Raw genomic sequence first — 23,491 nt, 5'->3', positions numbered from 1 at the left:
GGAAAGGGAAAGGTGAGAGGGGAAAGGGCTCTGGCTTTAACTAGGAAAAGGAGAGAGCCAAATTGCACTGATGGAACTCAACTGTGTCCTCACTGAATCTGCTGTGATGGCATATACATACACACTAGCCAGATCAGAGGACAGGTGAAATGTGAGTTTTCATTGCAAACCCTAGTACTGAAGCCACACACACACACACACACACACACAATGTTACTGCTGTGGGAAGCACTTAAAGAGTGCATGGGACTTACTGTCTGTGACCACTGAAAACAAATCCACAAGTATCCTAAACACTGCCTTTAAAATTAGACAAACATTGCTTGATTGGATGAAAAAGCAAATTCCAAGTATAAGATGCATACAAAGAAGAAACAAAAAGCCCATTTAAGTCTCAAGACACAAATACACAAAACATAAATGAGATTTAACCAGACTAACAATATTTAAAAAATAAAATGCATGCAAACAGCTAGATTAAAAGATACAGGTTTCAACACAAAGAAGCTGCTGGTGAGTTAAAAGGAAAAGGTACAGAGAGGACACCAGCAGAAAACAGTGGCAACATGTGAGCCCAGGACATAGGAAGATTACAGGAGGCAGGATGATTACAAGTTTGAGGATAGCCTTTGCTTCATTGCAAGTTCAAAACCAGCCTGCACTGCATAGCAAGGGCTAGAGGTGCAGCATATGTTCAGTCCCCACAAGAAAAAAAAAAAAAAAAAAAAAAAAAAAAAACCAAAGAAGCCACCAACAAATAAACAAAAACACCTGGTATCAGGTCTGGGAAGATGGCTCAGCAGTTAAGAGCACTGGCTGCTATTCCAGAGAACCTGGGTTCAATCCCCAGCACCCACATGGAGCTCACAATTGTCTGTGACTCCAGTTCCAGGGGACATGGTGTCCTCACACAGGTATACATGCTGGCAGAACACCAATGTGCATAAAAATAAACTTGAAAAAAAAATCTGTTATCAAGTGCAAAAGAATGAAGCCAGTCCCTTACTTTCTGCTACTGGTGAACATTAACAATGGAGTTGGATCTGAGCATAAGTAACACAGCCTGGATAACGCAGCCCAGAAGAACCAGCTTCCAGCTGCCTGCAGATGGGGCACAAAGGGAAAGTCCATGGCGAAGTACAGACAGATTTTCCTATCCCAGGGGGTGAGGGGAAAATTCAGGCACACAGTTTCTGACAGTTTCCTTTCTTTACTCTCTCAAGATATCCCCTCTTCCCTTTGTTCTCCACAACTATGTATACCCAACAAAATCTTTCAGGCAATATAGGAGTCACACAAAAGGTCACACACCATTTTTTAAGTAAATGATAAAAAACAGAGTGATCCTGACAGCTCACATGAAATGTATCTTGCCACAGAGCAAGGCAGGAGCATTTTTTTCCCCTTAACCAATTGTTTAAATTGCAGTAGTAACAATAATTTTATCTATCTAGAGAGGTAATCTTATAAAGAATTTTAAAGGAAATATAAACCTAAACTACTGAGGAGTCTTTAAAAAAATGTGTACTATAACCTATACTTCTGAGTGCATAATCATTTCAAAGAACATTCTGTGACCAACAATGTTGGGTTTACCGAGAGAGGTGTGTCATAAATTCTTCAGTTTGGGCTCAGAGTACTGTAAATCTTTTAGCATCAACTCAATCGGCACTCCCAAGACTAGTGCTTTAAATCTCAAAATGTACCTTCTGTCCTGTGTATAACCCTTGACCATAAAAAAGAAACTTGTAACTCTTTCTAGGTACTATGAAGTCAAATTATTTTCTGTACCTCTGACCAGTTAGAAAAAACAGTTGGCTGAACTTTGAGTCTTCAGGGTACAAGCCTATAACAGAAAAATGAGGTTAGGGATCTGTGTAGAAAGTTAATCCTTTAACCCTTAGCTCAACATCAGAAAGCTCAGCTATATGTTCTTGTGAATAAGATTGCTTTTCTGGGACTAGTTTTATCTTAAAAACTATTAGCAAGGCATCTGGTCTAATCCAAAGCTACTTTGAAGTTTTATATCAGCTAACAGTGCACAGCTATTCTGGCAACTGAGGAAAATTCAACTGTTTTCCTATTTGTCAACCTGAGCTGTGGTCTAAAACAGCTCCTGGGGGAACTCATAGGCTCTGACTGTGTAGCATTTCTTTGTATTCATTATTATTCATCAGAACCATTATAGATATCAGTTAGACAATACAACTTAAGGAGGAGTCACATTCTAGACAATCCGCAAATAAAAATGCCCAGTAGATCGGGAAGTAATTATGAAATAAACACACTATGATACAGGCAGTGGGGGCCTCCCCACAGCCGCTTGGGAAAAGTTGCAACAGCACATGGAAAGTTATCCACAGAAGCAAAAGACATTGTGGAGTCTGTAGCCTTGTGGCCTTGCCTAACGGGATTTTTCCCATCAGAGTTTCCTCCGGGTGGGCTTATACCTTGAATATTAATTACCATCTGCTGTTTCATGCATGGCCTCTGACACTTAAGCCCTGTCATGGTAGACTAATAGGGATGGAACATGTTGTAACCCTAGCAAGAAGAGGGGAGTGGTGAGGACAAGGAAAAATGTGTGGCCAAAGGTGTGTTACTTTTGTTTATGCTGCATTTGTTTAATGAGGTAAGGATGTGTGCTTAATTGCATAAAGATGTGCTACATGTTTTACTTTGCCTACCTAAGGCACCTGATTGGTGTAATATAAAAAGCTGAATGGCCGGTCACTAGGCAGAAGAGGGACAGATGGGGCTGGTGGCAGGGAGAATACACTGGAGGAGAAATCTAGGCCCCAGAGGAGGAGGAAGGAATGGAGGAGAAAATGAGGGACATGCTTGGAGCAAGAAGCCAGGCAGCTGCTCTCAATCAAACAGACAGACAGGCAGGCAGGCAGGCAGGCAGGCAGGCAGGCAGGCAGGCAGGCAGGCAGGCAGGCAGGCAGGCAGGACAAGCAGTGAAAGTAAGAGTCACAGAAGGAAGGAAAAGTAAAAAGCCCAGTGGCAAAAGGTAGATAAAGAGAAACAGGTCAATTTAAGTTAAAAGAGCTAGCCAGCTGAGCACTTAAAACTAGTTGAGTCTCTGTGTCATGATTTGGGAGCTGTTTGGAGACCCAAAAAGAAAAAAGCCTGGTACAGAAAAACACTTAAGAAATGTAAGTTTTCTCTGATGCAAATAATGGAAGAAACAAAAAGGCAGGGACACAGAATTGTCCACACTCGTGTGACTGGTTATGTGCAATCTCCTGGTGAAACTACAAATCATACTGAACCAAAGAGTAAAATGTGTGCAAATTTTACTGAAGGGAAGGAAAGGGAGATGGGAACAACATTGGTTGAAAAAAATCAGGTTGGATCTGTAAACTAGGAACTCAGTGTTCTTATTCTTCTGCAGGATTTACAGGAGGAGGCTGTCTGTCTATGTGTCTTTCACTATGATGGACATATATCAGAACACACATTCTCTATGTTCTCCTGGCCTTTAGGAGGAAGCAATGAGTTTACACAGGAGCTGCTATGTTCTTTCTGCTGGCATCTTACACTATGTTCAGACAGCCTGCTGTGTGATGACAGTGGGCCACCATTGTGGTCAGTTTGCATTTAACAAGAAGTGCCAAGACTTTGTTCCTTGTAGGATCCCGTCTCTCTTGTCTCTCTCTCTCTTTTAATCTAGTTTAACTGTGGTGGAGATACCCTGGTTTAATGACACACCTGATATTAAGGCTGAGGTGGGTGGGATAAGAGATGAGTCTCAAGATCTGCATATGCCCTTTGTCTCCAAGGAGGTCCCTTTATGTCCTGACATGTGATGTAAAACATTGTAACGAGCAGGAGCACCTAACACTAGTAAGTTTACAAGGTTACAAAATACAAGGCAAACACACAAATATCAACTTTATTTCTGTGTACTAGCAATGCATGATGGAAACAGGAAATTTGAAAAGTTCATTGCTGCTCAAAATCAGGGAGAAACTCAGTCCAGTGAAATGTATAGAACCTACAAACTGAAATACTTCATTGAAGCAAATCAAAGAAAATTTAAAGAAATAGGAAGCTGCTAGCTTCCTAGGCTAGCAGACTCAACTTAGTAAACGTAACTGATTCTGATTTAAGTCAACTCCAATCAAATCATATAAGAAGTTTTTATAATAAAGGCACCAACACACTGAGTCTAAATTTTCAAATGGAAAGGCAAAGAAGCCAGGATACATAAAGCCTTTTTGAAACAAAGTCTAAGGAATTGCCACCTCCAAGCCTGGGAGTGAGTCCTTAGGTGCCTTCTACCTTTTGTTTGAGACAGACTCATTGCCCTGGGACTGTGCCAAGCAAGCTAAGCTAACTGGCCAGTGGGCTTCCTGGCACCCACCTGCCTTTATCACTGAGCATGCCATCACTCTGGAATTACAACTGCATGTCTCCACACTTTTATATGCTGCTGGGAGTGTGAGCCTGGGCTCTCATGCGTTTGAGGCAAACACTTTATAGACTGAACTATCTCCCCAGGCTTAAGATACTTTACTCCTGAGGTGTGGTCTGCATGTAGTAGCGTACTGACCTCACTCTAAAGAGCACAGCAAGAAATCACACTGGTTCAACCTGGTGAGCAAGGTGAACTGCAGATGACTGATGTCAGTAGTAGACCACACTCTCACACTCTGTCCATTCTCTTTGCTTCTCAGAGCCCACACCCTCAGTCTGGCCACAAGAACATCATCACTCCAATGCCAAATGAGACAGATGCTCTATAAGCTATCTAACCAATACTCATCAGAGTCAGCAAAGACTAGGGAAATCTGGTTACCATGGCAGCCACAAGACACAGATACTGAATTTACTGCAGCATCCTGAATGGGGTCCTAGAATGGGAAAAAAGTAAAAAGCAGGAAATGAGAATAAAGTATCAGCTTTTGTGCTGGTTTGTTTTGTTTTGTTTGTTGTCAAATTAACATAAACTATATCACTTGGGAATATGGACCCTGAATTGAGAAACTGCCTCTATCATATTAATATATGAGCAGTCTGTTGGGGCATTTTCTTAATTGCTAGTTGATATAGGAGGGTTCAGCCCACTGTGGATGGTGCCATCCCAGACAGAGCCAGAGCAGCAAAGCAGAAAGCAGCAAACTCCATAGTTACTGCTTCAAGCTCCTACCTCAGCTGCCCTAGATGACCAACTACACCTTTAAGATGGAATAAACCCTTTCCTCCCCAGTTTGCTTTTGGTCATGATGCTCCCGTGGCAACAAAAAACAAACTAGGCCACCATAATTAATAAAAATTCATTAATAAAAGTGTGTCATTTAATTGAAACAATGACATCAAACTAACATATCAGTAATAGGAAAGACTGGCTAAGGGGTCTACGGCAGTTTCAATACCTTAATATGTTACTGTAGTTCTCAAACCAATCTAAACCAAAGTGATAAGATGTTAATGCAGAGACATCAATGACATACAGGAGACCTAAGCAAATGAAACACAGCGAACTGAATTTCAGAGATGCATAAGAGCAATTCAATGAAGAAAAACATCTTTTCAATAGATGATAAAGCAATATAGCCATACAAACACAAACAACACATACCTACTACACATTATTTACCACATAAATATAAAGCTTTAAAAAGTTACATAAGTGTAATTACAATTAAAACTATAAACATTCAGAAGAAAACCCAGGAGAAAAGCTTTATGACTAGGTATCGTCAAGTTACAATTCTGAGATTTAAAAAAAAAAGTTCTTAGATACACAAAAGAAAAATTGCTGAGGTGGACTTAATTAAAAATTAAGGAGAATCTATAGACTGGGAGTGTGGCTCAGTGGTCAAGCACTTGCCTACATGGACCCACCTACACATCCATCGACAAATTGAAAGGCTAAAGACAAAGGGGTCCATGTGCACAACAGACTTTTATTTGGCTACAAACAAGAGTGAAATGATTACACTCACAAGAATATGGATGAACTGGAGATTGTTAAGACAAATGAGATAGACTCAGATAAGTATGTTTTCTCTCACACGAGGAATCTGGATTTAAATGTGTGTATGCACAAATATACATGCTTGTATTTCCAGTGGGAGAGTGCAGTAGAAAGGGCTCCATGGAGCAGATGGTAAGATCTGTAGAGAGAAGGGGAGGAAGGGGGGACAAATGCATGTGTCATGAAGGAAGAATATTGCTTGAGGAGGACGGGAAAAGTGCGAGGGCAGGTGTAGTGAATAAGAGCAAGACAATGATGTAGACTATAAAGATGTCATAGTGAAGCCCACTTATCTGCACACTAACAAAAATTATTCTGAAAATTAGAAGTGCTGATAAAGATAAGAAGTACCTGAACCTTTTAAATATTACTGCTGAGAATAGAAGATAGTTCAGGTATTCTAAAATATGTTTTGACAGGTTTTTTTTTCTATAAACATACAGTATGACTAGGCAATCTGACTTGGCACTCTTCCCTTAAGAAAGGAAAACTTACATTTGTTTACAAATTTGCTACAAAATTTGATAGCTGCTCTACTCACAACAGCTAAAACCTAGAAACAAGCTAAATGATCTCGAGATAAGTAGATAAACTCATGGTGACACACCTGCACAATGGGACATTAGTCCACAATAAAAGGGAATAAACTATATAAGCCCACTTACATATTTTCAAAAGAACAGCAATACCAACAGCAAAGCAGAAAGCACAATGCTAAAACAACCTAGCTGGTTCTAACTCCTTTCACCTTCCAGCACATGACATCACAAGGAACAATACACTAATGATTAAGGCAACAACAGCGACTGTATTTTATACCACACTTTAATGAGGAAAGAACTCTAGGTGAGTGTAGACATTGTATACTTTTAATTCCAGAACTTGGGAGGCTGAGGCAGGAAGACTGCCTTGAGTTTAAGGCTAACCTAAGTTACACAGTGAATTCCAGGCCACCCTGGGCCACGTGAGGCTCTGTCCTTTATTTTGTTTAGACTGACTTTATGTGTAAGAGTGTTTTGCCTGCATGTATACATGTGTACCATGTGCTTGCCTCGTACCTGGTCAGAAGAGGGTGTTGGATCCCTGCAATTGAAGTTGTGGATGGCTCAGAGCTACCATGTGCATAATGGGGACTGAACTCAGGTCCTTGCAAGAGCAGTAAGTAGTGCTCTCACACACAGAGCCATCTCTCCATCTCCATGAGACTCTTGTCTTACAAATCAAAGCAAGCAAACATCCATGTCCATGTGGTACTCTGATGGAAGCACCTCTTAACTAGTGCTGCAGGGCTGGGGTGCAGTGCATGCATGAATGCTGCAGGGCTGGGTGCAGCACATGCACGAGTGTTGCAGGCCTGTGGTACACCCACATGCATGAATGCTGCAGGGCTGGGGTGCACCGCATGTATGTGCAGGCCTTCCCTCAATCCCAGCATTGCAGGTGCACAGTAAGGCAGGGCTCTACTATTACAGTCACTGCTGCTATGCCTGCTACAGCTAGCAACTGTGCTAATTATACACAATAGTTGAACAAACGTCAGCTTATACTATTTACAATTCAGTTAGATGAAGATTTTAGGTGATATAAAAGCAAAATTTTTATCAGCATTTGGATAATTTATTGTTGCAAACTGGTGATGCATGAATATGCATTTACCATTTGGATGTTTGTGAAGTACGATGGCAAGCCCACCTTTGTGTGGAACTAAACCTGACTACATGCAATACTCCACACAACCTGTGCTATTCCACATCTTCCCTTACTTTTTACTATACCCACTCTTTCTGAAATGCCAGTCACCAACACCCATATCAACCCTTACTCACTCTTAAGACACAAGCCTTCTCCAGCCTGTAATACCAGTCTTCAGAGACCAAGAAAAGAGAGCTGGTCAAGCTTAAGCCAACCTGTGCTACATAATCAGTTCCATGACAACAACCAAAAGCACTTTAACAATCATGTCTTAGGGATGGAGAGATGCCCCAGGAATTAAGAAAACACACAGCTTTCAGAGGATCTGCATTTGATTCCAAGTACCCACGTCAGGCAGCTCACAACTTTAGTGCCAACTCCAGGGAGGTCCAATTCCTCTAGTCTTGGTGTACACATGCATTCATATGCACATACCGACACACACAAACACAAATACACACAAATAATAAAAGTAAACCTCTAAAAACTAATCAAGTCTTAACAAGCTCCCAATTCCTAGGCTGGATTGGGTGAGTTCTGTGCACCCACCACAGTGCAATCTTCTTTCCATTGCAGTCATCATAAAGTAGGTCATGTTGCATACAGCTTTTTGGCAACACTGAAAGTATCTTCAGTGACTGTGTTAGGTACTTATCTAGCAGCTATGACAATTACCGAACATAAACTACATAAGGAAAAGATGACTACTTATCTTGGCTCATAGTTTCAGAGGCTTCAGCCCATGGTTCTTGGTTCCATGAACTTCTATAGACCATCACAGGCTTAGGATATACTGGTTACTATTATCATCTTAATAATAATGATATCACTAAAGTAATAAATGCTTTATATGACAGTTCTATCAGGGGACTGTTTATTAAGACTAGTTTATTAAGAAGGCATCCAAATTATGTCATTGCTTGAACTGGATCCCTTAGTTTATTACAGCCATGATGATCTGAAAGTCTAGTACATGGAACTGACAGGACATAGATTTTATCTAAATATGAGCATTGCCTGTGGGAACTATTTTTTTCAGAGTAAACATACACTGCTCATTGCTTTTGAGAATGTCATAAAGCTTAAGGCTGGCAAGCAATCATCATTTGTATATAAAGCCAAGCAAAAATAAATGCGTAATCCTTAGTTGCAAGTATCATCTTATTGGCTATTTTCCGCTGGTCATGTAGAAGAAAGAAAACAAAACAAAACAAAACCCCAAACTGCACTGGTTTAAAATCAATTCTAATGACCTGCCATTTAGAGCAGCAGGTTTAAACAGATGCCAGTGATTGAAGCCTGAACTTTAAGATTTGGTCCCTCCCTCGGGAGGCACCTTGCAGGGTGGAGGCAACTTGAAGGGGTGGGGATGAGTAGGAAGTTGATATCAGTGGTTCTCAACCTTCCTAATGCTGTGACCCTCTAATACAGTTCCTCATGTTGTGGTACCCCCAACCATAAAAGTATTTTTATTGATATTTTATAACTGTAATTTTGCTGCTGATATGAATCGTAATGTGAATATCTGTGTTTTCAATGGTCTTAGGTGAACCTTAGGAAAGGGTTGTTCTACCCAAAGGGGCCATGACCCACAGATTGAGAACCACTGTTTTGGAGTCTTGGAGGCATGCTCTTAGAGCGGCTGTGGGACACTGAGCTTCCTGTTTGTTCTGCCCCAGCAGACAGACAGACAGACAGACAGACAGACAGACACACACACACACACACACACACACACACACACACACACACACACACACACACCCAACTCCCTTGACAGGCCCAAAGCCAACCAAACCAATCATGAACTAGGACCTCCAAAACTGTGAGCTAAAATTAGCCTCTTCTTTTTATAAACTATCTTCACAGTTCCATTACAGTGATAGAAAGCTGAATAACATGTGGCTAAAAATAATCAGTATTTTCCTAGGAGTCTGAAAGTTTTTTAATTTTTACAACATGCACATACAAACCAAATTCAATTTGAACACAGACACAATAAAACATGATTCTACACAGAAGTCATATAGGCTTATATATATGGTGATAATCTTTCTTGCACAAATAAAGTCTGTCTGAAGGTCAGAGAATGGAGCTAGCCACTAGCTAACATAGAGGTCTAGAGATCTGTACAGACAGACTGGGAGTGACATAGATGGATAGAAAATTGTCACTGGCTAACCATAGAGGTCTGGAGGTCTGTACAGACAGACAGGAAGTGATGCAACTGGGCAGAAACAGGACAAACAGGAAATTGTTCTCTTCTCTGCGGAGATGCTAAGGAGGTAAGGTGTGCTGTGGCTTGCTCCTTCTCTCTGATCCCTCAGCACTTCCCTCTGTATCTGACTCCAGCCTTTTATTATCCAGACCAATTAAGAACTCTATGTATAAACGCACAGATCATTCAGTCTGTCAGTCAGTCTGTCTATCAGTCATGGCAGGCTCTACTGCAGATTCAGAAGATGCAAGAATAAATACAAAGAGCAGAGTCTATGGTTGGTAATGACATAAGTGATATAAGTTTAAAAATGGGAGGACAGTGGGGGGCACGTGACTTTAATTCCAGCACTCTGAAGGCAGAGGCAGGTGGAGTTCGAGGTCAGCCTGGTCTACAGATGAGTTCCAGGACAACCAGAGCTATGCAGAGAAACTCTGCCTAAAAAAAAAAAAAAGTTTAAAAATGGGAGTCTTTATGGCAAAGTGATACCTGAAAGAGCAGTTTTATATCTACTGAATAATCAGGTATAAATTTTATGCCCCTTTTCTTTCATTGTCATGTCTTTTATGAAAGTGATGTTTCACAGACCTGACTTTCGGCACAAAGAGCTTGAGAAGCACTAACCCCTGGTGCTCCAGAAAGGAAAACACCATGACAGACAGCTGTTACACTCTGAGCAGCATCTGTTAATCACCAGCTCCCACAAGCAAATCAATCAATGCCAACGCTCACTCCATGCCTGCACCACTGAGCCTCCCACCTAGACGGACTCTGGAATTCCAACACAAAACAAAAGACTCATAGAAAAGCTGCTTCAAAAGAATCAGACCCCAAAATTAGGTGTGGTAGCATATATTCTATATTATAGTCTAGCACTTGGGAAGCTATGACAGGAGAATTACCAGTTCAAGATCAACCTCTGATATATATCAAATTCCAGGTCTGGGCTACATAGAGAGAGACCCCTTTTCAAAAATTCAAAAATCGCCTTTTTAAAAATGTATGCACAAGTTGGGATGGTAGCACATGGCTTTAATCCCAGCACTCAGGAGGCAGAGGCAGGTGTATCTCTGTGAGTTTGAGGCCAGCTGATCTACAAAATAGTTCCAGGACAGCCAGGGCTGTTATACAGAGAGACCCTGCTTCAAAATCACCACCCCAAATTTATGTACAAAGTAATCTTACTTAAAAATAAAGTAAGCCCCCAAACAATAATTAAGACACGGTTATAACCCTGCTATTGAGGAGCTCAATTATCCAGAGAGGGGTAGACAGACAGACAGCAGCAATAACTATGTGGTCAAGCAAGAACAGAGACATACAGGCTAGTGCAAGTGCAGTGGCTGCAGTCTGGATGGCAAGTAAAGCTGCTGACTGTGGTGTGTCAGCCCATGGGTTCTCAAAGCTCCCATCCATCCACAGGCAAGTCTTAGACATTCTGCTCCCCACATTTCCCATTGCTGGTTTTGCTTCCCTAGATAACTCCCATCATCAGCTAGCCCTTACTAAAGGCTCTCCTCTCCCTCATCTGTCCTCCTTACTAACATCACTCCCACCCAGAATCTAACGACACAGCTCACTGGTTTAAAAACTTGTGTACAAACTATACAAACTCTACTTGTAAAATAAAAGATGTGACTGGTTTATGCAATTCCTGTTTTGGACTCACATAATGAACTGATTCCAAAAGCTAAGAAGAACCATGTAGGGGCATTTCAAACCCAGCCAAAGAACCTTAGGCATGGTGCATGTGAATAATATTCCCAAAGCATTTCAAAGTAAGTCTAAGAAGGGAGAATGACTATTTATACTTCAAAATCCTGTGCACACGCATCACATCTCTGTTGCTCTTACAGTTTTTACGAGAAGTCGGATAGGACAGCAGAAATGACAGTAGTGAGGGGTTATTCCTGAGACATTCACTTACAAAGGAACAGGATTGGTCTAGCCTGGGAGCCAGCAATCTTTAGGGGGAACAATAGCTAGGCAGGAAATATTTTAGGATCCATGGACTATACAGCATCTATGAAAACTATTCACCATGGACAGTTTAGACACAAAGGAGCACGTGTCTCAAGACATCTGCAGTCACAGAAACAGGCAGTGAGTTGGCTTTGGTCTACAGGCAACAGTTTGACCCTGGGCTTAAGTCAGTTTGCTTCTAGTTCTAAACTACCACATTACAGAAAACTGCTACCTTTCATTTTTTGGAGAAATATGTTAGGCATGTCTAACACAAGGCATATAAAGTAGTAGCTCACAGCAGAGAGCTGGGAGTCATAGAGTCTGGATACTCTAGCAGGGCAGGCTTCCGTGAATCACACAAAATTACTCTGAACTTTGGCTTTCCTTTAAAGTGGTTGTGAAATTCAAATGAAGTAATACAATATAAAGTATTTAGTTCTGGATGTAGTATGCAGTAGGTATCTAATAAATGAATGTTTTTACTTTGATAAAGTATTGGCCCAGGTTTTTGGCAAGTAACACAATTCTCCAATTTTTTTTTTTTTTACAGCAAAAGAATAAAGTATGCTTTGTAGTGACTGACATTAGGATGCAAATACTGAGAGTCCTCCATAGCAAAAGAGAAGACTACTGACCTGTATCACCCTGTTGTCTCTCTCTCTCTCTCTCACTCTCTCTCTCTCTCTCTCTCTCTCTCTCTCTCTCTCTCTCTCTCTCTCTCTCTCTCTCTCTCTCTCACACACACACACACACACACACACACACATACACAGAGAGCTAGGGTGACAAATACTTTATATATACTCATCTCAATCCCATGCAAAGAGGAACTGCTTTTAACTGCAGTGGATAAAGAGGCTCAGAGACGAAGAGCCCATCCAACATCACTCAAGTATAAAACAGGTTGCCTTTCCAGGAGTCAACACTGGTGGGGCCCCAACTACAAAGCCCATGCTTCACCATTAGATTAGTCCAAAGTTGGCATTGATCCTAGCTCTATTTGGGGGGGGTGCGGAGTCAGGGGGCTATCTATGTCTCAGTGAGCACTAAAATAGTACTAATAATCTCTCCACACAACAAATACTTCCCAACTCTTTAGAGTTCTAAAGTAAAAAACCCATAAAAAAATTCACTGATCTTAAAACACCAGTATTCCCATCCATGTTTTGTGTGTGTGTGTGTGTGTGTGTGTGTGTGTGTGTGTGTGTGTGTGTGTGTATGTCTGTGTGTATAGGGTAGCTTGGCAGTAGAGGGCTTGCCTATGATTTGAAAAGCCCCAATTTGAACATGCCACTCCCATTCCAGTCACATTTTGAGGTACAGTTGTGAACACCTGTAATCCCAGGGACTTGGGGAGTTGAGACAGGAGGACCTAAGTTCAGAGTTAGCCCAGGCTACACAGCCAGATATTGTCTCAAAAATAAAAGAGGAAAAGGAACCTCTGAGGGGAAGAGGGCCATGAATCTCTGTGAGTATCTGTTGAATCTGGTCTGCTGTCTGAAGAAAACAAACACACAGGGTACTTAAGTTCCTGGATGACTACTTGTATGCATGGCACAGACTCCAACTAAGAATCCCAGAAACAGGGAAAAAAGTTTTCAAGGTGTCTCCAATCCTTCCTAATGCCACCTGATTTACAGAAACCAATTATACAAAACATAAGCAAATAACAAAGCAGAGAAACAGTTGAGTGACAATATTCTTGTATTAATAATACTCAATCCTTCAAAGACAAAAACAAAAGTGACTGTTTACAATGCACTGGCCACCAGAGAGTAAAACTGTAGGGCAGCATTTTAAAAGATAGCATGTGACTGGGGCTATCAACAAGGGTTGGAGATTATGGAGTATAAAATGCCCCAGAATATAACAACAACTAATCCTTACAATTCCTGGAAGACATAGGCCGACAGCATTTTTATCCCTCTTCCACAGCTAAGGAAGCAGAGGTTCAGATAACATGTTACCATGAGAGCAGGGATTCTAACCCAGAACTAATTGCAGAAGTGAGTTCAACCCTCTATTATATCCTCCTCAAAACAGAGAAAACACACCAACAGACCACATGTAAGATGTCGGCAGGGAAGCAGTAAACAATAATTAGTGTATTTTAAATACTCAATTGAATTTCATCTCCAGTACTGCAAAAAAGTTAAATATTTTAAATACCAAATTTCCTCTTGCTTTATTACTTAATATAAAACTTATTTCAGAAAAAGATACTGTGACCGTAAAAAGCCTACTGCTGAAAACCATGGCATGTTGTTGTTTTATCAAACATTCATTCTTGCTCATGTCTTTAATACTTCAGATATTCTTTGTTGAGAATTCTTACAAGAAATGGGAAGCTTAAATAGGCATTTTTTTTGTTTGTTTGCTTTGATTTTGCTGCTAATGTTTTCAGACAGGGTGGCAGCAAACTCAGGGTAGCTGAGGATGCCCTTGAACTCCTGGCTCTCCTGCCCTGGTCTCCCAAGTGCTGGCATCACAGGCATGCACCAGCAAGCCCAGTTGTGCAGTGCTGGACTTGAAGCCCAGGGCTAAGCAAGCACAGAATCAACCTAACTCCGTCTGAACCCTACAGGAAAGGATGAATTTTGAGTGACAAGGAAATGTCATAGTAGATTCTGATCCTGCGAGGGGTTTGACAACTGGGAGGTTGAGCTTCCGCAGGGACAGGAAAAAAAAATGATACTCTCTGCTTAATTACTCCCTGTAATTTTAAATTAGGATTTGAAATTATGGAATATATGACGTTACAGATCATTAACACTAACGGTATCAAATGCCAGAAGAACCGCTTTAATTGCAAAAATGCGGACTGGAGAGTGAACATACATACATACATACATACACACACACACATATTCAGTGCGAGCATGCACAAGGACCAGGGTGTGCGCGGGGTAGGAGCAGTGGTGGTGAGGGAGGGACACTGTGAGACTAAATATGAAACTAAGTGTATTCAGCATCTTGTGATTTATTTTTATATTTGTTTTAAAGGCAATATTGACTAAAGTTTTAAGTGGGTCAGTCAGTCTGACAAACCAAAAAAAAAAAAAAAAAAAAAAAAAATCCAGGAGGAAGCAGGTGGGAAAGCAACAGCTACTAAATGGCAAAGCCAGCTGCATGCAGTTCTCAGGCTAAGGCACCATCAGCTGTAGGCTTCTCCTTAGCCAAGAGTATACCACCCGGCCCCACAGATGGCCAGGGCTCACCGGACACGCTGAAACAAGAGTGGAAACCATTAACTTATGTAAGAGAAAAACAGTATTTAAATGGAAAAAAAAAGACAACTCACGTGCACCTGGAAGGTTAATTACTTGTGGCCACCCAGTTTCTAAGACAGACCTTTCCCCAAAGTATCTTCTGCGCTAGCTAGCAACAGCTTCAGGTAAGCAGCAAAACAAATGGGCGATTACATCAAGTTAACAGCGATATTCAAAAACCGCCAAGATTCCCACTCAGAGCCCGAGATCCTACACTGCCCGAAGGAAAATAACAACAACAACAATAACAATAATAATGTGACAAGCTTCGCAAACCGTAAACCTCAGCGCCAGGACCGTGCGAACCCGAGAGCCGGCTAGGAGCCCCCCAAGTGAGTGCACACAGCGGGCGCCCTGCCCTCCCGGGAGAAGGCTGCGAGCTCAGCCCGGGCCGGCGCCCACAGCCCAGGGGACACCCCGCAGGCCGCCCGCTCGGGACCCCGAGCACCTGCGCCGCCGCTCGGGACAGCGCGGCCCGCGAGGCCCGCCCGGTCGTCTCGGTTCCCTGGGGGACGGCGCCGCCTGGCCGCCCCTCGCCGACGCGGGCGAGCGCTGCTGGCCGCTGCAGGCAGCCCCGCCCGCGGGACGACGCGGCGGTTACCTCGCTGTCCGCGCAGGCCGAGCCGCCACACCCGCTCCGCGCCGGCGCCGCGCCAGCCCCGCTCGGACACCCGCTCGCTCGCTCGCTCGCCGGCTCGTGCCCGGCCGGCTGAGCGCGCTTGAGAGCCGCGGAGACGGGCGGGGCGGGCGCGCGGCACTCTGGGAAATGTAGTTTTCGGTCACCTCCCAGGGGAGCGCTCCCTCGGGCACGCGCACTGGCCCTGCACCGCTTCACTTCTGCCGGGGTTTTTTCTATCGCCTATTCCCATCGGTCCCATTGCATGTTCTCTGCAAGACGTGCACAAAACCGCTGTGTTTGCAAGCTAAGGAAGGAATTGACTGAAGTGCGGAGTGCTAAACACCATTGCTAAATAAATAAATAAATAAATAAATAAATAAATAAATGACGAGATAAGCCTAATCCTCAATAAAGTCGCTGGAAATGTAGGAAAAGAGAGCAAGGAAATATTTTAGGATATTCCCCTGAACTCTTCCACCCCACACACACACACTGCACCCCAAAGTTCCAAGAATCTTCAAAACTTAAAAGAAATGAAGCCATAGGCTGGGTAGCAATGTTGGTATAGGAAGGTACCCTCAGTTGTTAGCATACCGGAGTGCCAAGCACAGAGGAACAAATTGGATCCAGCCCAGGCAAGCTGGAGAAACCCAGCTGGGCCTGAAAGAAAGACAGGTATAGTCACAATCCTGCTCCCACAGGCCTACTTACGCCAGCTGTCCCCAAAGGGTCCATAACCCGCTCAAACATCACCCACAAGTGGGAACCATTGCCTTCCAGCCACTTCAACAGGCCTCCTCTGCCATGAGGAACTCAGTCCCCAAATTCATCCTTCAGACTGCTTGGGCAGGTACTTAAGTACAGTAAGAAGAAAGTGCTACCACTCTGGGAATAGGAATTTCTCTTGCCATAGCAGGGTGGGGGGTGAGGGGATATTTTAAAGTAAAAAACTTAGGGCAGGGACCTCTCCTAAAAAGTGATGCATCCATAACAATGATTTCACCTAATTATTTTAAATTTATACATTTTATAAAACAAGATAAACTAAAATGTAACGAAAAGAGTACCTTTCTAAATCTAGAGTACTTCTTAGCTTCCCCCCCCCCTTCATTTACCTCCCTACTTCCCTCCCTACACAAGTTTGGTCCATAAAAATGGATCTTAGACTCCCCTCCCCTGAGCTCTGTAAATTAAAACTAGGAAGGATGGGATCATAATTCCTGGCTTATTTACTTGTTGTACTTAGTGGGAATAAATGGCGATGTTAGACCCTGATAGGCATTTGCATTTTATACTTTAAGTCTTTACCTCCAATCCTGGAACAAAAGGCTTTTAAGCCTCCACAAACATTTCAGATACTGTCTGCAAAAGGATTTGGAAGGCTTAATTAAGAAGGCAATTTTGTCTTCTGGTGCAATGGAGATGAAGTTCATAGGCAGCAGGGAGTCCTGACCTTGAAGACCATCACTTCCCTACTGTGGCCTCATATCTGGCTCAGGTCCCTCTCTGCCCACCCATCAACTCCTACCATCACCCTCCTCCATGCCAGTCTTTGCTGGCAGGCTTGATCGTCCCTGAACAATTACTTGCATACCAGGAGTTATGGAATCCCAGCATTCAGAAAGCAGGGCAAGAGTTCTAGACCAGCTTAGGCTACATAATGATAGCCTTAGGCTGACCTGAACTACAGTATGAAAGCCTGTCTCCAAAAGTCAAAACTGAAAAATGGAAAGAAAAAAGCAGATACTTCCTATGTTTTACCTCTAAGACACTTCTAGTGACTACTAGCCTTGGTTCAGTGGCTCATTTTATGCTACCAAATTAATGACAGTTTTTCTGTCCAGTACCAATGAAATAAAACTAACAAATATCTTTAAACCTTTGGTGACTAGACTGAAGAGATGTCTCAGTGGTTAAAAATACTGGCTGCTCTTCCAGAGGACCCAGGTTCTGTTCCAAGCACCCACATGATGGCTAACAACGAGCTGTATGGAACTCTCAGTTCCAGAGGACTCAACACCCGCTTCTGGCCTCTGTATTCATGTGGTGCACAAAGAGAGGCACAGGCAGATAAAACAGCCATACATATAAAATATAAAATACAAATAAAATAAAATACAAACAAAATATCAAAGTAAATAAATCTCTGGTGATCTCTCTTCACTCTTATCTTGGAAATATTTGAAGTTCTTCCATTTCTGGTTGGGATTTTATAACTTCTGTTTTGTTCCAAGACATTTGATTACACTGTGTAAAGATAAGTCATTGTGACTGGCTTAATAAAAAGCTAAATGGCCAATAGCTAGGCAGGAGGTATAGGCTGGACTTACAGACAGAGCTCTAGGAAGAAAGGCAGATGTGGAGGAACCAGGGTGAACAGCATGGAGTAAAGGTAACGGAGCCACGTAAAAGGATGTAGAATTTAAAATTTGGGTTAATTTAAGTTATAATCGCTAGTTAGGAACAAGCTTAAGCCAAGGCTGAGCTTTCATAATTAATTATAAGTCTCCATGTCATTATTGGGAAGCTGGTGGCCCAAAGAAAAAGCCTACCACAATGCTTCTTTTACCACTCTGCCTGTAAAATCCTGACAACCTTCCACTATCACTTAGACTTTTTAATCAGGGAGACCTCTCCCACCCCCACAGTCCCTCTACACACATTGAGACCTGACTTTATCCTTACAGTAGCACTAACCCACAAGCATTTTAATTGGCTGTCTGTCTTTTTCATTGGCCTGATAATTTTCTTAGAAAGAGAAGCATAGTACTTAATTCTTAATGAATAATAAGGGAATAAATATCAACGTTGTGTAGTAAGTGGCTTTGTATGTATTTCTAGGTTATCGGTTTTGGTTATTAAGGTTTTAGTCCCATGAACTCTGCCACAGATCCTCAACTCTGACTCCTAAACAACCATGGTTAAACTCTGAATGAAAGGTGTAAGGATGCATCTCTGAACCAGGTGGTGCTTATTTCTACTGAAGACATATTTGGGGAGTTTGGGGATGGGTCTATGGGTGAAGCTAAAGCAGAAGGCATCCTTGAGGTGACCACTGGCCGTACTCCTTGGAAATTCCCAGTGTTAGTAAGTCTGGTTAGCTTGTTACCAATGTGCCAGTTCCTTTGGTCTTTGTCTTCTACTATCTTTTTCAATTTAGGGTTTTAGTTTTGCCATATGCCATGCCCACATCAAATGACCTCCCACTTGCCCTGACCTGGCCTAGATACATCTGACTCCACAGGCTGCACACTTAGGGAAATGGAATTCTTTTTGGAGCAATATCTGATATGTGAAGGCAAGAGCAATTTGCCCCTATTCTAAACAGCAACAAACAACAAAAATAGACAACTAGGACTTGAATAAGGGGTGTAATTCAGATGTAGAACATTTTCCTGGTATGTGCAAAGCCCCAGGTTTGTTCATCAGCACACACATACATACATACACATACACACATGAATACATAAAGAAACTTATTTTCTAAATATATATAAGATGCTTCAAAGCAAAATTTCATTCATACTTTTTTTGAGACAGTATCTCGCTATGTAGGTCTTGTTACCTGGAACTCACTATGTAGACCAGTTTGTCCTTGAATTCCTGCCTCTGCCTCCCAAGTGCCGGAGTTAAAGGTGTGCACCACCATGCCCAGATTATTCATAATTATGGTTGGAACTGACAATGTGTTTTCATAGCAATATGTTTCAAGTCCATGTTTCCCAAATTATGAAAAGTACTTCTTTTGTTGAGACAGGGATTTTGTTATGTAGCCCAGGCAGGCCTTGAACTCTCAGAAGTCTTCCTATATTAGTCTCATGAGTTCTGGGACTACAGGCATCACTACCATGCCTGGCTTTGAACATCCTTCTTTTTATAAAGATATAGTTTCATGTTGCATTAACTCTCAGACATCACATTTACATCTTCATAATACACTCTATCGCTGAAGTTTTCATTTATTTATTTATTTTAACAACAAAAATAAATAGAAGATCTTCTTAGATCTTCATCCTTGTCAGAGAGTACCTGCATTTTATGGGGATGATTACAAAAATTTACTTCTTATTCCTTCTTATAGTTACCTTTAAAATCCAACCTGGCCATGAGACATAAGTCCAGGTGTTTCATAAGACTTCATTGAAAGTTTCTTGAAAGGAATTGAGCAAGCTGATGGCAAAAAGTATTTGTTTTACACTTTCACTCCATGGAAGGATTTTAGCAGCCATCCTTATTTATCTTTATATTTTTGAGCTCTCTTGGGGTATAAAGTTATTTGAGAGTGGGTGGAAGTCATATATCAGAGGGTGGAGAAAGATAGAAGGGTTGTGTGTTCATTGAACCATTATTTCCAAAGGAGATTATTCTCCTATGGACAATAAGAGCCATTGTATTACTTAGAGTCAGACCCAGCCCTGACTTAAGATCATGCAAAGAAGCATGTGCAATACTTATGCAATGGAGAATCTGTTGGGTATTAGATTATGATAAATTATGTAACTTTCTTCTCTCCTGAGTGCAACCATGTGGCTCATGGCTTAGGCATGTCTACCTAAGAAAACCCCAGTAATGGATCTGAACTCCAAACCTTCATGGTTTGAGAACACACCGATGTTCCCCAAAGGTGGCACATCCTAACTCCATGAGGAAAGAGTACAGAAGAAGTTCTGTTTGGTGCCTTCCCCAACCTCACCCTACATCGTCTCTTCATTTGGCTCATATTCATTTGTGTCTTTATTTAAAAATATAATTATAAATACAGTGCTAAGTTGATTTGTATGTGATTCTAACTAATTACTAAACCCAAGGAGTCATGAGATTTGTGAAGTTGCTGCTAGTTGGTCAGAAATGCAGAGGGTCTGAGTCTCCCTGCCCCTGCTCCCTGCCAGCATCTGAAGTGAAGGCAATCTTCCTGGGGACTGTGCTGCTCTTAATCAATGGATTCGACACTAATGGTGGGTAGTTTGTATTGGATTGTGCTTCAACGTTGTATCTGAAGTGATCACCTCCACCAAGATTGTCTCATTAAAGGCTTTGAGGCCCGGAAAGTCCCCACTGTAAAAAGAATACTATTTGCATGAGCAAAATATGTCTGCTTCCAAATTACTGTGTGGTTCCCCAAATGTTCATGTTTTCCTTTGTTTGTAATAAATAGCATAAGATGGCCCTTTAGTGTCAGGGAAGAAAGAAGTAATCAAGAGCAGAGGGAAACCACTGATTGAGAGATAACAGCACTGAGTAATCACACAGGGTGTGTGAATTTACTTCACCATACCATGATCGTTTTGCATAGAAACTCTAAATCTTATGTTGCAATCTTAGTGGATAAGGCAATTGTTTCCCTTCAATCAAGTTGGGAGTGGTTTGAAGCCACATCTAGAAGTCATACACCCACAATCCTTGCACATATGGATACAGAGAGAACTTCATATCCTCTGAGGGATTTCCTTTGGGGACTTATACACCAGTATTGAAAAAAGAAAAAAAAGGCTATAATTTTATTATTATTATTTTTTTTTCAGGGAAGAAGAGCCAGAAGGAAGCAGGTCAGCCCATTTGCTCAGAGACAAAGGCAGCCAAGTAGAACAGCCTGTTGTTCAGCCTGTTTGAAAGGGTTCAGTTGCTGCTTCAGCCATCAGTGGAGGCATGAGTTACTACAAGTGCAGAGGGTAACTGGATGTGCACCCAGTTGGTGCAGCACCACACACAACTGTCAAAACAGACAGGATAAAGCCAGAGAGCTCCAGGCAGAAGATGTGTAGTTGCCCTTGCTGCAAGCCTATGACAAACAGCCATTTACACACCAAGGCACTCAGGACTGTGGTGTGTGTGTGTGTGTGTATGTGTGAGTGTGTATGGTGTGTGTGTATGATATGTGTGGTGTGTGTGGTATTTGTGTGTGTATTGAATACAGGGGCCTGCACTTGGTAGATAAGCACTCTACTGAGCTATGACTCTCAGGATTTTTGAAAACTTTATCCAGAACAGTCTCCTATCATGTAGCCATGGCTGGCCTCAAACCTTGAGCTCCTGATCCTCCTACTTCCACTTCCCAAACTCTGGGGTTATAGGTATATACCACTACAGAAATATTATCTTTCTGTAGGGGGAAAAAAACTGGATTGCAAATAAGTGTCCATTTGATATACCCCCCCCCACACACACACATAATCACCCCCCCCCCTTTTGCAACCTGATTCTTTCCCCCTGGAGCTGTGGCTACCTCATGCTCTCTCACAGTCTTGCTACACTATGTGGGAGCTGCCAGGAAGCTGTTAAACACTTGATGATGTCAGCAATGCTAATAGAGATGCAGATGGAGTCTAGGGCAAGCTGGAGGAGAAAGTGCTGATGTGACATGAGATTACCAGAGAGGAGGAGAAAACCCAGTGCAGAGAGACAGACCCACCTGACTATCACTAAAGGTCTGACTAGTGGTGTCCCCTAGCAATGAGGAGGTTAGAATAGAAAAAAAAAAAACACTCTTTTCTTTCCTTCCCACAACACCTTCAGGGGACACACCCACTCTCAAGGAGAGCTTCCGTTTTGGAGGAGGAGGAGGAGAATGAGGGGGAGGAGGAGGAAACCTGTCACTTTCCTACATAAAGACTGGCTCTTCTGACACTGGGCAGGCTGGGGAAAGGTTTGGACAGGTCTGTCTGGAGGAATATAGCACAGCAGCTGCTACTACATTTTTCTCATGCTGGGCTAGTCACTTAGAGCACCTCCATTTCCAACAGTCACATAATCCTCCAGGCTGTCCCAGGAGTCAGCCGATGACCTACTTTAAAGACAGGACCAGTGGCTTTCCTCCACTAACACATCATGTCCCTGATGCTGCACACATGTGCACCCAGCCTTGGATACCAAAGCAGCCAATGCCAAAGACTCAGGATAAAATGCTGTAACTCTGCATAAAACCCAGGCGTGCACCTGCACGCTTTCCGTTTCTGAATTTCTATGAAATCCAATACAATCTAAATGGCATGTGAACAGTAGTCTCTGTGTTGTTGTATGGCTTCAGGGAGTAAAGATAAGAAGAGTTCTGTCCAGAAGGCCTGAGGGTTTGTGACACACAGGAAGCTACAGTTGATGGTATCTATACATTGCTTCATTCTTCTTGTGGCTTCAGTGTGATGTCTGGCACGCACTCAGCTTAAGCTTTGATCTTCAGACCTTCTGGAATTTTTTCTGAAAGGTGTGCATTCAGGGGTGAGGGAGGGAGGTTGCTGACAGAGGTCAGAAATTGGCATTGGGTGTCCTCCCTTATTGCTTCTAACTTAATATTTGAGAATGAGTGTGGAGCTGGATGATTTGGATAGGCTGGTAGGCCAGGGAACCCCAGGACCCTCCTGTTGTTGTGGAATATTTGTTTAACTATGTAAAGATGTGTTGCATTTGTTTAATCATATAAAGATGTGTCTGTTTCACCTTGCCTGCCAAAGGCACTTGATTGATCTAATAAAAAGCCGAATGGCCAATAGGGAGGAGGCATAGGTGGGAATTCTGAGCAGGGAGAATAAGTAGGAGGAGGAATTTAGGCTCAGAGAAGAAAGAAAAGGAGAAGACAGGGAGACATGAGGGGCCACCCAGACAAACACAGAAGAAGTAGGAAAGTAGGACATACGGAAAGGTAAAAACAAAGCCCTGAGACAAAATGTAGATGAATAGAAATGGGTTAAGTTAAAAGAGCTAAGGCCAGCTCTTTATAATTAATATTAAGTCTCCGTATCTTTATTTGG

General features: G+C 42.3%; 1 protein-coding gene across 2 annotated transcripts in view; it reads right to left on the bottom strand.

The window, feature by feature from the left end:
- The window catches only part of Klhl8 (kelch like family member 8), a 45,608-nt gene extending 29,777 nt beyond the window's left edge, over nucleotides 1–15,831 (bottom strand). Inside the window, exon 1 of one of the 2 annotated variants that reach the window (XM_051198155.1) lies at nucleotides 15,732–15,831. The gene's annotated coding sequence lies outside the window, so the exon portion shown is untranslated. The other variant, XM_051198154.1, reaches the window with a different exon arrangement.
- Nucleotides 15,832–23,491: the final 7,660 nt, after the last annotated feature.

Source organism: Phodopus roborovskii, unplaced genomic scaffold (genome assembly GCF_943737965.1).
Source record: "Phodopus roborovskii unplaced genomic scaffold, PHOROB, whole genome shotgun sequence".
Classification (NCBI taxonomy): Eukaryota; Metazoa; Chordata; class Mammalia; order Rodentia; family Cricetidae; genus Phodopus; species Phodopus roborovskii.
The sequence above is the reverse complement of the archived record's forward strand: the minus strand, read 5'-3'. Positions and strand labels throughout refer to the sequence as shown.